Source organism: Scyliorhinus canicula, chromosome 5 (genome assembly GCF_902713615.1).
Source record: "Scyliorhinus canicula chromosome 5, sScyCan1.1, whole genome shotgun sequence".
Classification (NCBI taxonomy): Eukaryota; Metazoa; Chordata; class Chondrichthyes; order Carcharhiniformes; family Scyliorhinidae; genus Scyliorhinus; species Scyliorhinus canicula.
Window position 1 is genome coordinate 99,257,005 of NC_052150.1, and position 14,787 is coordinate 99,271,791.

Sequence of the window (14,787 nt, forward strand, 5' to 3'; positions counted from 1 at the left end):
AAATAGGCTTACATTAAAAAACACTGCAATTAAGTTACTGTGAAAAGCCCCTCGTTGCCACATTCCGGCGCCTGTTTGGATACACAGAGGGAGAATTCAGAATGTCCAATTCACCTAACTCATATTTAGAGTTCTTGTGTCTGACCTGATGAATGCACGATGAAAAGCTTTGACACCCTGTCTCTTTTTTCAGTAATACTCAGGTTCTGTACTACCATGAAACTAAAAGAGAAAGCCTGTGATAGGATGAAGAGCAGGAGAGATGAAATGACACAAAGTTTCCTGTTGCAAGGCGAAAGGGAATGGTAATCACATAGAGGTCATCACATAGACTTTAAGTGCAGAAGGAGGCCATTCGGCCCATCGAGTCTGCACCGGCTCTTTTTTTTTAAAAAGTACCCTACCCAAGCCCACACCTCCACCCTCTCCCCATAACCCAGTAACCCCACCCAACACTAAGGGCAATTTTGGACACTAAGGGCAATTTATCACGGCCAATCCACCTAACCTGCACATTTTTGAACTGTGGGAGGAAACCGGAGCACCCAGAGGAAACCCACGCACACACGGGGAGAACGTGCAGACTCCGCACAGACAGTGATGCAAGCCAGAATTGACCCTGGAGCTGTGAAGCAATTGTGCTAACCACCATGCTACCGTGCTGCCCACCAATGAGGCAGGTAAAGAAACAAAAGATGTGTTCAGAGGAGGTGTGAATGGCGTGCAAAGGGTTCTCAATCTCAGGAATTATCTGTGTGTGTTTTTCTTTGGTACATTTAAGACTGATGTGGAGATGCCGCCGTTGGACTGAGGTGAGCACAAGTAAGAAGTCTTACAACACCAGGTTAAAGTCCAACAGGTTTGTTTCAAATCACTAGCTTTCGCAGCACAGTGATTCACCTGAGGAAGAAGCTGCGTTCCAAAAGCTAGTGATTCGAAACAAACCTGTTGGACTTTAACCTGGTGTTGTAAGACTTCTTACAATAGTTAAGACTGAGGAACACAGATTTTTGGTCTTTCAGAGAATCAGGGGATATGGGGAATGGGTGGGAAAGTGGAGTTGAAGCCGAAGATCAGCCATGACAGTATTGAATGATGGAGCAGGCTGAATTGATGTATGTTTTACTCCTGTTCTTATTTTTTGTTTGTGCCACTTTTCTGAGATTTGTGGCCTGACCAATGTAGATTCTGTCAGTGTTACATGCTGATTCATCATTCCCTGAAATTTAGTGTCAGGATACTTTGGCACAGATGGTGTAAAGGTTCCATCAGAATAACCTTGCAATTTCTGCTTACATCACATATGCCTTAAATGTTTTAAATATCCATCATCCACATGACCTCAGGCTGAGGAGCATTATTAAATGATTAGTGATTGTTTGATGTGGTAATACTTTCTGGAAACCATTTGACTAACTTGAGCTGAGTCACCTCTCCAAGATATCCATATTGAAGTATGTTTCATGATGCACAATTGTGCAACCCTCTATATTTCACCAACTTCATCATATAATCAGTCTTTTCCGATAATGAATGGAAAGACATAGAATGCATTTTATTTTCCACCAAATTTATCAATTTCCTCCAAAAAGTCAGCTTTTGAATGTTGCAACCAATGTCCCGGCAACCCTAGATCATAGGCAAATCTTCCTGCTTAGTAAAATCCATCGCAACCCAATAGGTGTAGTCTTCGTGTTGGGAACTCAATATTTCTGGTTAAATTTTCTGAATAGGACTTTGCATTTATAATGAAACTTTAGAGAAAAACTGGTTAAAGTCCCAGTTTAAAGGGACAGAAAGAAAAAACAGTTGGCGAAGTATTTTGTTCAGGATCGTGTATTTTTCAACAAATGTTTAGTATCAGTTAATATTTGATGTGTAGGCAGCCGGTTAGCCAGGTTAGCTAAATGGCTAATGTGTGGTTCAGAATAATCCCAAATGGTGTGTTCGGTTCCTGTTCTGGCTGAGGTAGATTTGGGAACTGCCCCTAACATCTCTGCCACTATCCCCACCAGCCCCTGACATCATGCTGCCCTTGAGAGTGGGAAACCGACCACAACTGTCAAACACTGCTGAGCAAGTAGCTCAGGATGGAGTATCAGTAACCAATGAGTCAGAAACCTGCCTTCAGGCAGAGCACACATATTTCGCACATTATTTTGTTCACAACTAATGCTTAGGAAGCAAGCTGCTTCCCTCTTGTTACTTTTTTGATCAACGTTACCAGGATACTGGAGCATTTTGTCTTCACCTTCATCCAGTCTTTCATAAGAATCATTTGCAACTGCATGGAATATGCAAATGATGCCAACAGTGTGATAAAACTATAAAACTCCAATGCCATTGCACTACTGTCTTTTCCAATGTTGAAGGGGGCCAGCATTAAATGTGAAACAGGTTTTAATGCATTGTGACATGAAATGAAATGAAAATCGCTTATTGTCACGAGTAGGCTTCAATGAAGTTACTGTGAAAAGCCCCTAGTCGCCACATTCCGGCGCCTGTCCGGGGAGACTGGTACGGGAATCGAACCGTGCTGCTGGCCTGCTTGGTCTGCTTTAAAAGCCAGCGATTTAGCCCAGTGAGCTAAACCAGCCCCTTCATACTTAGCCATGTATTTGACAATTTGCACCATTGGAAAAATTTACATGACAGATTTAATAGAAAAGTGATCAGTAGAGAAATCAAGGATTAGAATCAGATAAGGACACAGTAAAACATAGTAGGGACAGTACAAGGAATGTTAAAAGGACTAACCTTAATATTTTGTACCTGAACGCTTGGAGCATTCAAAATAAAATGGATAAATTAGTTGCGCAGATAGAAGTAATATAGATAGAACTATGATATAATTGGGATTGCGGAGACATGGCTCCAAGCTGACCAATGATGGGAACTAAACATTGAAGGCTATTCAGTGTTTAGGAAGGACAGACAGAAAGGAAAAGGTGGTGGAGTTGCTCTGTTGATTAAAGAAGATATCGATACAATATTGAGGAAAGAGATTAGCACAGACCATATGGAACCTGTCTGCGTCGAGTTAAGAAACACCAAGGGGCAAAAACATTTGTAGGGGTGGTAAGCAGTCGGCCAAACTGTAGTGGTAATGATGGGAATAGTATTCAACAAAAATCTGAGTGCATTGATAAAGGAACATCTGTGATTATAGGTGACTTTAATCTGCATATAGATTAGGTGAGTCGAATTAGTTACAATACAATAGAGGAGGAATTTCCAGAGTGTACACAGGATGGTTTTCTGGACCAACACATTGAGGAACTATAAGGGAACAGGCCATCTTGGACTGGGTGCTGTGCAATGAGAAAGGATTAGTTGGCAATCTAGTTGTGGGAGAACCCTTGGGGATGAGTGACCATAATATGATAGACTTCTTAATAAAGGTGGATAATGAGGTAGTTGATTCTGAGACCAGACGTTCCTGAATTTCTATAAAGGTAAGTATAATGGTATGAGGCATGAGTTGGCTATGATGGACTGGGAAACATTACTGAAAGGAAGGACAGTGGACAGGACATGGCAGGCATTCAAGGTACAAATAGGTGAATTCCAAAAGTTGTTTATTCTTTTTTTGGCACAAGAGTAGAAAGGGAACAGTGCCCAAACCATGTCTTACAAGGGAAATTAGAGATAGTATCAGATTCAAAGAGGAGGAAACAAATTAGAAAGAAAAAGAAACAGACCTGAGGATCAGGAACAGTTTAAAATTCAGCAAAGGTGGGCCAAGTGATGGATTAAGAAGGGGAAAATACAACATAAAAGTAAGCTAGCAGGGAACAGAAAAGCTGACTGTAAAAGTTTCTATGTGCAAGTAAAGAGAAAAATATTGACAAAAATGAATGTAGGCCCTTGACAGTCAAAAAGGGGGCAATTCATGATGGGGAACAAAGAAATGGCAAAGGAACATGTTGTACTTTGCTTCTGTCTTTACAAAGGAAGACAAGAATTAATGTACTGAAAATTTTGGGAAACACAAGTTTAGTGAAGAGCTGAAGGAAATCAGTATTAGTAGAGAAATGGTTTTGCGGAAATTAATGGAATTGAAGGCAGATATATCTCCAGGGCCTGATACTCTTCATCCCAGAGTATTTAAGGAAGTGGCGCTGGAAATAGTAGATCCATTGGTGGTCATTTTTCAAAATTGTTTGGAGGGTATTGGAGGGTAATGTAAGACTGCTGTTCAAAAAGGAAGGCAGAAAGAAAACAGGGAAGTACAGACCGGTGAGCCTGATGTCAGTAGTAGCGAATTTACTAGAGTCCGTGATCAACAAATTCATAACACGGCATTTGGAAAGCAGTGGTATAATCAGACAAATGGATTTATGAAAGGAAAATCATTCTTTTTAAAAAAAATTTTAATTAAAAAAATGTTTTCAAAATAAATTTAAATTGCCCAATTTTTGGACAGGATTCTCTGCGATCGGCGTGATGGCCAGATGCTGACGTCAAAAACGGCGCGAACCACTCTGGCGTCGGGCCAACCAGAAGTAACGGAATTCTCCGCACTTCCGGAGGCTTGGCTGGCGCCAGAGGGGATGGCACCGCGCCAGCTGGCACTGAAGGGACTGCAAAGGTTAGCGCATGCACAGAACTGCTGGCCTGGTTACGCGCATGCGCAGACCGGCCGGCATATTCTGCCGCATGCGCAGGGGGGTATCTTCTCCGCGCTGGCTATGGCGGAGCTGTACAGGGTCCGGCACGGAAGGAAGAAGTACCTCCATGGCACAGGCCCGTCCACAGATCGGTGGGCCTTGATAACGGGCCAAGCCACCGTGCCCCCCCCCCCCCCACCCCGGGGTCAAGCCCACCCCCCCCGAGGATCGCACCAGCCAACCTATCTGCCAGGTTCTGCCGTGTGGGACCACGCCCAATCCATGCTGGCTGGACTGGACAAATACGGACGGCTGCTCGGCCCTTCAGGGCCCGGAAAATTGCCGAGGGTCCACTGCCAACAGCGCCCGACTGGCGTGGCGTGAATCCCGCCCCACCCGAAAACAGGCGCCGGAGAATACGGCAGCTGGCGTCGGAAAGGGGGATTCACGCTGCCCCCTGACCATTATTTTTTTCCAATTAAGGTGCAATTTAGCGTAGCCAGACCGGCTGGCGTATTCTGGCGCATGCGCAGGGGGGTGTCTTCTCTGCGCTGGCCATGGTGGAGCTGTACAGGGGCCGGCGTGGAAGGAAGAAGTGCCCTCACGCACATGCCCTCCTGGAGAATTGTGGGCCCCGATCACGGGCTGGCCACCGTGAGGGCCTCCCCGGGGTCAGATCCTCCTGCGCCCCCCTGAGGACCGCACTAGCCAACCGGGACTGGCCAAAAATGTACGGCTGCTCGGCCCATCGGGGCCCGGAGAATTGCCGGGGGGCCCGCTGCCAACAGCCCTGACCGGCGTGGCATGAATCCCGCCCCTGCCCGAAAACCGGCGCCGGAGAATACTGCAGCCGCCGTCGGGGGGCGGGGCGGAATTCACGCCGCCTCCCCAGGGATTCTCCGACCAGGCGGGGGGGGTCGTAAAATCCCACCCATTATTTTTTGCCAATTATAGGGCAATTTAGCATGGCCAATCCACCTACCCTGCACATCTTATGGTTGTGAGGGTGAAACCCATGCAGACACTGCGGAAATGTGCAAACTCCACACGGACAGTGAACTAGGGCCTGGATTCAAACCCAGGTCCTCAGCGCCATAGTCCCAGTACTAACCACTGCGCTGCGTGGCACCCTGGAAAATCATTCTTGACAAATCTACTGAAATCCTTTGAAGATGTAACTGGTAGCATTGAGCAGGGAGAACGGGTCGGTAGATGTGGTTTATTTAGATTTTCAGAAGGTCTTGGAGGGCTGAAGTGCCTGGTCCTGTGCTGTAGTTTTCTTTGTTTTCAACAAGGTGTCACATAGCAGATTACTACGTAAAGTTAAAGTGCTTGGGATAACGGTAGAGTCTAGAGATGGATAGAAAGCTGGTTAGCAGGCAGGAAGCAAAGATGTGGAATAAATGGGTCTTCTTCCAATTGGCAGGCAGTGATTAGTAGGGTACCACAGGGATCTGTGCTAGGATCAGAACTATGCACATTATATATTAATGATTTAGATGAGGGAACTAAATGTATTATCTCCAAATTTGCTGATGATACAAAGTGCGGTGTGAGGATGAGCTATGAGGAGGAAGCAGCGATGCTTCAGCAGGATTAAAACACACTGAATGAGAGGGCACATGCATGGCAGATACAGTATACTGTGGATAAATGTGAGGCTATCCACTTTGTTGGCAAAAGTAGGAAGGCAGATTATTATCTGAATGAGTGAAAATTGAGAGAGGTGGATACTCAGTGAGACGTTGGTGTCTTTGTGCATCAGTCGCTGAATGTAAGCACACAGGTACAGCAGGCAGTAAAGAAGGCAAGTGGTATGTTGGCTTTCATAGCGAGAGGATTTGTGTATAGAAATAGAGATGTTTTACTGCAATTGTATAGTGCATTGGTGAGGCCACACCTGGACTATTGTGTGCCATTTTGGTGACCGTGGGCGGGATTCTTTGAAAACTGGCGGGGCGGGAAACTCCGGCGCGAAGGAGTGGCGGGAACCACTCCGGCGTCGGGCCGCCCCGAAGGTGTGGAATCCTCCGCACCTTCAGGGGTTAGGCCGGCGCTGCAATGGTTTGCGCCACGCCGGCCGGCGTGGAAGGGACTTGGTGCCACGCCAACCGGCGCCGAAGGGCCTCCGCTGGCCGACGAGAGTTGGCGCATGCGCGGGAGCGCCAGTGTGTGCTGGCGTCATCCCAGCGCATGCGCAGGGGTGTTTATCTCCGCGTCGGCCATCGCAGACTATTACAGCGGCTGACGTGGAGGAATACAGTGCCCTCATAGCACACGCCCACCCTTGGATCGGCGGGCTCCAATCGCAGGCCATGCCACCATGGGGGCACCCTCGGGGCCAGATCCCCTCCGCGCCCCCCCGAGGATCCCGGAGGCCGCCCGCGGAGTCAGGTTCCGCCAGTAAGTACCTGTTGTAACATACGCCGGTGGGACTGGCCGAAAACGGGCGGCCACTCGGCCCATTGCAGACCAGAGAATCGCCAGGGTGACCAGTGCAGTGCGATTCTTGCCTCCGCCAAATCCCCGGCGCCGGAGAATTTGGCAGGCGGCGGGATTCATGTCGCCCCCCGGCGATTCTCTGACCCGGCGGGGTGTCGGAGAATCCCGCCCATGATCTGAGGAAGGAACGAGTACAGCGAGGGTTTACCAGGCTAATTCCTGGGATGGCAGGACTGTCATATGTGGAGAGACTAAGTCAGTTAGGATTATATTAATTGGATTTAAGAATGTGGCAAGTCTGATTGATTTCTGAAAATCAATACATGTAATTCAAACTTTCAAACTCCAATATTCAGAAGAGTGAGAGGGGATCTCAAAGAAACTTATAACATTCTAACAGGATTAGAAAGAATGTTCCTGATGGTGGGGGAGTTTAGAACTAGGGGTCATAGTTTGAGGGTAAGGGGTAAACCTTTTAGGATTGAGGTGAGGAGAAATTCCTTTCCCCAGAAAGTGGTGAATCTATGGAAATCGCTACCACAGAAAGTTGTTGAGGCCAAACTTTGTGTGAATGGCCAAGGAAGTTGTATTCATAACATGTCTATAGTTGCTTCTTCCATTAAAGAAAGCTTGATTATCCATTTAAAATCATTATGCTGTTTGGATGGTTATTCCTCTGGGAAGTCCTCATCGCTTGAGTGAACTAAAGGATGAGGAGGAGTTCTATAGGAATAGACAAGTGTGCCAGCATTTGAGTCAGTCTGATTTGACTACAGAAATATCTACAAACCTCCCACACCACCAGCTGGGCACACGGCAATCTGACTGATAAATTTGGTCTCAGTATTGAACGGCCTTGCTCTGAGGAGGAAATTCAGGACTACTGGGAACATTTAGCTAATCTAATGCTATTTCTCGGCACGACCATTGTAAAAGACGAAAGGTTGTCACTGAATGTTTCTTCATGTGTATAACACTCTTTACCTCTTTCAGGGGTGTCATCAGGTGTTCCGACAGCTGCTGACATTGCATTTGATATTGTGGCAGCTTCCTGAACGTACTTTTGTCTTTGGGTGTACAAGAGTAATTTGAATGTCCCACTTGGGTGACATGGATATTAAGTTGCCTTGAGAATCTGCTATCACGTGTCTTCCCAGTATTCTTTGATATGCAGTGATGGATGCTTGCACTGGCCTTCTTGTGAGTTACTGCCTGCTCTTCTTCTGTCACCCACACTTGCTTCTGCTCATTTATGCTATTTTACCTCAAATATTATTTAGCTTGATCACTAAATCTGATTTTTTTTGTTCTAGTGAGGTGACTACTAGCTGAACATTCTCTGTTTCTGCATCCAACAATTTCCCAATGAAAACGTAAGGAAATATAAGTGGAACAATCATTTAAACTTCTTGTTGTCAAGGAATGCCATTCTATGATGTTTTGGCATCACTGCGCTGAGTGCCTGGATGTGAAGAAAGGTTAGTGGAATGCAAAAGGCAGGATCAAGAAAGCCTGTCTCCCAATTTTGTTTTATGGATTACTTTGCAATTGAAGGTCTCTTGGTTTCAACCCTGTACACCCTTAGTACATCTTAGTACATTTATTATTCATCTGAAGATGGTTAACTCTTAACTGACTTCTGAAGTAACTTGGCAAGTGGCTCTGTTGTTTCAACAATGGACAATTAGGGAGCGACAATAGATTCTGGAATTGCCAGTGACACTCACGTACCAAGAATTCATAATATACACGCAAAAAAACTGACGTTTGATAATGCCCCATTTTAGTGCCATGCATGATATTTTAAGGTGCTATGAAGGTATTATCGAGCAAAGCTAAACACTGGTTCTCCTGCTTCCTGCAGTCCGCTGGATTACGAGGTTAGCATATTATTCTTATAAAGTTGGTGGTTTTATTTCACAATTATCTCATCAAGTGAATTAATCAATGATACAATTTGGAAAGAATTCTCAGTGATATTAGCCTGTAAATGTATAAGTGCTTTACCATCAAATTCCTTTATTTGCTATTTTAAATGAGACAGTAATATAAAATAAACCTGTTGATTCCCTCTATTGAAACAGGCAGGGAAAGTTGGTGCAAATATTCATTCATACAAGAACATGACATCGCAGCAATTCTAGGTTTAGGTTAAAAGTCAGATTTACGAAGCTACAAATTTACAATTTTATGAGAACTTGTTGATATCTCCCATAGATTAAACTACAGTAACATTGATCAGCTGTTAACTCAGTTACCTTGAGGCAACTGTTCAGTGGCCGAAGTGTGTCCAGGAGTCAATTACAGGCCAATTCTTGCTGTTTTTCAAAGTTCTTTTCGAAAGGTCAAATGGCTATGTCAACAATTTCTGCACGTTATCTTTAAGAAATCAAATTTTTTTTCTCTTCTCACATGCTCATGTTTATGACTAGTTGGCTTTTGATAAAAGAGACTACTGGGTTATGGTGTTTGTGGATTATGGTGTGTTCTTTCAAAACTGGTAAATCTCTCATATTGTATAAATCCTTTGATGAAGATAGCCACGAGATCAACTAGAATTCACTGAGCTACGTTTCTAGGTGCAATATGTTCAAAGATAACTAATCAGTGTAATTTAAGCATGAATAGATCTGTCACATGTCATTGGGAAAGAGGTGCTTGTGGTTCTGCACTTTGTGAAGCTCACATGTCCTGTTGTCCAGACTGACCTTGTTCTGTTTTTAGAAAGCAGCATCTTTGCTGCTAAGACTACACCATACATAGTGTATGGTTCTCCGATGTCTCAAAGATGTGCTGAAACTCTTCAGTGAGACCTTCAGAGTGTTCTTGAAGTGCTTTTCCTGGCTTTCATCTGAACGTTTCACTTCTGTCTATCGCAGAAAGGTTTTTTTGGCAAACGATCAACAAGCATTCTTGCAACAATGTCCTTTCCACCTTATCTGAATTCTCTTCAACAGAATGTGGATGCTTGGTACATCATTCAGTGAAAGAATCTCAGTGTTACAAATCTTGTCTTACCGTCTGCTCTTGAGTAGTCTCTGCAAGGAGGACAGGTGAAAGTGGTGTAGCTTGTTTGTGTGCCTGAGGTAAACTGCCCACATCTCAGAAACATTACAAGAGAGAGTGGGAAAGACATTGATTACTTCCATTGAGAGACTTATTTCTCTTCACTCTTGACAGTTTTCTGGAGCTTGCCAAAGGTCATGTTGACCTTAGCTATTCTGACATGGACTTAATCATCAGTCAAAAAATCAAGGCTGACACTCCAGTGCAGACTGAGGGAACAGCAGCTGCACTGCTGGAGATGCCTTTCTCGGAAAGATGTTTAACGAAGGTCCACTCACCCACCATATGAGTGGATGTGATGGATGTTTAGTGTGTGAGGGGGGGTGACTGGGACGGCATGTGAGGCAGATACATGTACACATGCACACCAAGCACATACACACATATGCACACAAGCGCACACATGCACCTTCCCTCTGCCCCCATGCTCCCCTTCTGCCCTACAACCGGGCAGTGAATCTCTTCACCCTCACCACTCCTACTGGCACCACTGATTCTAGCCTCTCCGGCCCCGCTTCATATTCCTCTCCCACCTTGCCCTACAGCATCCTACTCTTATGCCCAGCCTGGCATCCTCTTACTCCCTCACATTGTCTTCCTCCCCAGTCCAGCCTGGCATCTTCCCTCTTATGCTGTCCTGCCAATACTGTTTTCCCGGAGCACATTAGTTGTCGTCTGTGTTACTGTTCCTCCAATCAGACTGCTACTTTCCCATATTCGCTACTGATTGGTGAGTCGATCAGAGCAAACATGGGAGAGGAACACCCTTCGATTGGAGGAGCAGGTTCTTTCAGAATCTTTCACTCCACCAAACGACAGTTTGAAAATTGCCTCAAGCGGCTACATCCAGTCCACATATGGGATAGGCCTGGACTAGACACTATTGCCTGAATTTGTGCTCCTTGGTCTGGACCGCAATGTCGTGGGAATTCCTGGCTTTCCAACCTGATGCCTGAAAAGTGTTCCAGAAGTTCGGATGTTCATTCCAGAGGGCTAAGTTGTAATGGGATGTGGGTCCGCTGACCCTGGAAACCATTTGGAGACAGTGCAGGAATTGCCCGGTGTGGAATTGGGCTGGGTAAAAGGTGATACAGAACTTCATTCCAGCTACAAAAGAAACCACATGTAAAAAGAGCACTCTTACCCTCACCCCTCAACTGCCACACACTCCCCATGCCACTTCACCAATCTGTGCCACCTCATTCTCCCATTTACTCTCTATGCTCCCTAATACCCTCTGCTAACCTGTACCCTCTGCTAACCTGCCCACCAACCAAATACGCTCTATGCCAACTTAGTCCCAACTCATGTCCCCTACCCACCATCCTTTTTTCTTACACCCTCCATGCCAATTCATCCACTATCCAGCATGGGCAGATCTCAAGACCCATGCTGAGCAGAAATTAAATAAAATTCTAAGTGTATATTAATTAATCCACTGTTTAAAAAATTCTCATTAATAATAATCCATTCACTACATTTAGATTCCTGCAGACACTTAATCCCTTATAACAAAAATGTATCCATAATCCTAAATCAAAGACTTTATAACCACTTGAAGCTGTCCATCAAACAGAACTGACAGTTACCCCACTGTGATAATGATAGGCTGTGGAATTAGTCATGTAGCACAATCAAAGGAAGTAACAAGCACTGAATTTTTTTGAACACAACAGGTAGCTCGTCTCATTTTTGCGGATTAGGGAATTTCAGCGCCTTGTCAGCTGCTTTGACTGTTCCAATAAGCTTGACAGTTCCAATGAGGTTAGCCATTTCTTTACGCACATCCAAGCCTACTTTTAACAATCCCAAATAGCATCTCGCCAAAGGGCACCTGACCTCTCCTAAAGGTGTCCCAGAGCCATATCCAAAAGGCCACCCTACCTCTTCAAAGCACTCCACTAACCTTAGGCCTTAGATGATCCCTGATAGATCTAAAGCGCACAACTCATATTTTTAAAAAATAATTCAAGGAATGTGAGTGTCGCTGGCTAGGCCAGTATTTATTGTCCATCATTCTTTGCCCTTGAGAAGGTTGTGCTGAGCTGCCTTTTTGAACCACTGTAGTCCATGTGGTGCAGTTTCACTGACAGTGTTGTTGGCGAGAGAGTTGTTGGATTTTGACGCAGCAATAGTGAGTAACCGGCGATATATTTCCAAGTCAAAATGTTGAGTGGCATGGAAGAAAACTTCCAGGTGGTGTTCCCATGCATCTAATGCCCTTGTCCTTCTAGCTGGTAGTGGTTGTGGGTTTCAAAGGTGTTGTTGCAGGAGCCTTGGTGAATTCCTGCAGTGCATCTTATCGATGATGCTAACACTGCACGTCAGTGGTGAAGGGAGTGAATGTTAATAATGTTAATAAAGCTGGCTGCTTGACATCCCATTAATGCAAGTTGTATCTGTAAATCATGTTCAGTTGCACCTGTGAACCATGGATGTGTAAAGTTCACCTGCCACCAACAACCCTCCCTGTTCCCACCCCCATCCACCGCAGTGAAAATGGAGTTGGGTTAAGGGGTGGAACTATTGTGGGGTGGGGCTGTGAGGAAAAGAGGTGATGCCGGGGGCTCGGAGGTGGTGAACCACCAAGTCTGGCGAGTAGGGGGGTGGGGGGTTGCCCATCCTAATCCAGCACTGCCAACTGGTCCACCTGGTGGGGGCCGCATGGGACAGGGCTTGTGCCAGAGGCAAGGAGGTGGTGGCTCACCCGGGCCACCCTGAGGAAGTAGTGCAGCTTTTTCCAGCACACCTGCCTGGTCCTGCGGTGAGGCCCAAGGCGTTCACGGCCTCTGCCAGCTGGCTCCCAGTTCTGGTTGCCATTGGCGGGTGGCAGCCACCTTCCCACCCCGGGGAACAAGGTGTCCTGTTTCTCCTCCATGGCATCCAGCAATATCTCCAGCTCTGCGTCTGCGGATTTTGGGCCACTCTCCGGGGTGGTATCTTCTTGGCTGGAATGAGAGCATGTGGGGTGCAGAGTGCTTATATGCACCTTCAGCTTGTCAGGCTCTCCAATGCCAATCTCGACTGTAGCGAATCCGACGCAAATGTGAGTTGGAATTGCACTAACTCCACGTGGCGCACGTGCTGCCTCATTAGAATGTCCTGGACCAGCGCCGCCATTGGGATTGTGGAACACCCGCCATTCAGTCCCGGCGCCAGCACTTCTCAACAGAGAATCCAACCCTTTATCTTTCACCTCTCCAGAATTTGTGGCACAGGTGTACAATCAGACGATAATAGCATGCCTTTTCCCTGTGACGGAACGTCATAATGTCATGAGGTAGTCCTCTTGAAGAGCTGGCAAATGGGATTAGATTGAATTTGTTAGCGACCCTACTCATGTTTCACAAAACTCTTCCTTGCTGCAAACACTCCAAAAGAAGATTGAAGCTTCTGGAAAGGGGGACTTAGCACTCTTTGGAGATAGTTACAATCATTACATTCTTGAAGTCAGAGGAGGTTCTCGTTCCTCCCAAATCTATAGGGTGAGTGGATGGAGGCTTGATGTGAGCAATAGTCCACCAGCTTTGAAGATCATGAGCTGGATTATCCGTTTTGAGACTAACTTTCCATGCCGGCATGAAAACGGTGGCCTTTTACGGCAGGAAACCTGGCGTAAAGAGGTCACCGACACACCGTTTTGCTGGGGCCTAGCACGGAGGCAGCATCCGCGCTGTGCTCCATGGCAGACTCAGCACGCGGACCTGACCCCAAAAATAGTGCCCCCCTTCGGCCGCTCATGCGCCCTGGATCGCCCACCCACAGTGCCCCAGCCCCGAATGAAGCCTCCCTGCACGCGCATCAGCTCTTTCTTGACTGTAGCAGCCCCGGACTGAGTCCGCAGTCGTCACGCGAGGTTCCCAGATGGTGTGAGCACATGTAACCCATGCTGTCGGGAACTCAGCTGGTTGGGGGTGGTGCATCACGGGGTAGGCCTCAGGCAATGGCCTGAGGCGTGGATAATCGGCGTTTTTCAGGAGACGGAGAATACAAAACCCGGCGCCGCTCCTGATATTGGCACCAAAACAGATTCTCTGCCCCGTCGCCGAACGCGCTTTCACCGTTGGGGAGTGGAGAATCCAGCCCCTTAGTTGGAAGCCTTCAGAGCCACAGGATGGATTAATTTTCATCTGCTTGGTGGGTTGCTTGTTGCAGTTCTCCTATCGGTGATAGGAGGTAAATGAGTTGATGGCGCAATTCACCGTGAATGATTATGATTCAGTGGCCATTACTGAAACATGGTTAAAGGATGGTCAAGACTGGGAGTTAAATATCCGAGGGTATCAAACTATTCAGAAGGGCAGAGTGGATGGTAAGGGAGGTGGTGTAGCTCTGTTATTTAAGGATGATATCCGGGCAATAGTAAGGGATGACATCGGTGCTATGGAGGATAAGGTTGAATCCATTTGGGTGGAAATCAGGAATAGTAAGGGGAAAAAGTCACTGAGAGGAGTAGTCTATAGGCCACCAAATAGTAACATTATGGTGGGGCAGGTAATAAACAAAGAAATAACTGATGCATGTAGAACTGGTACAGCAGTTATCATGGGGGATATTAATCTACATGCTGATTGGTTTAACCAGGTCGGGAATGGCAGCCTTGAGGAGGAGTTTATAGAATGTATCCACGATAGTTTCCTAGAATAGTATGTAATGGAACCTCCGAGGG

At 46.2% G+C, this 14,787-nt stretch overlaps 1 long non-coding RNA gene across 2 annotated transcripts in view; it reads left to right on the forward strand.

Moving 5' to 3' along the window:
* The first annotated feature begins 7,907 nt into the window (after window positions 1–7,907).
* LOC119965626 overlaps window positions 7,908–14,787 on the forward strand; it is a 34,946-nt gene continuing 28,066 nt past the window's right edge. For both annotated transcript variants that reach the window (XR_005460572.1, XR_005460573.1), the window contains exons 1-2: window positions 7,908–7,995; window positions 8,366–8,530. This is a non-coding gene — a long non-coding RNA (uncharacterized LOC119965626). The remainder of the gene's footprint in view (window positions 7,996–8,365; window positions 8,531–14,787) is intronic.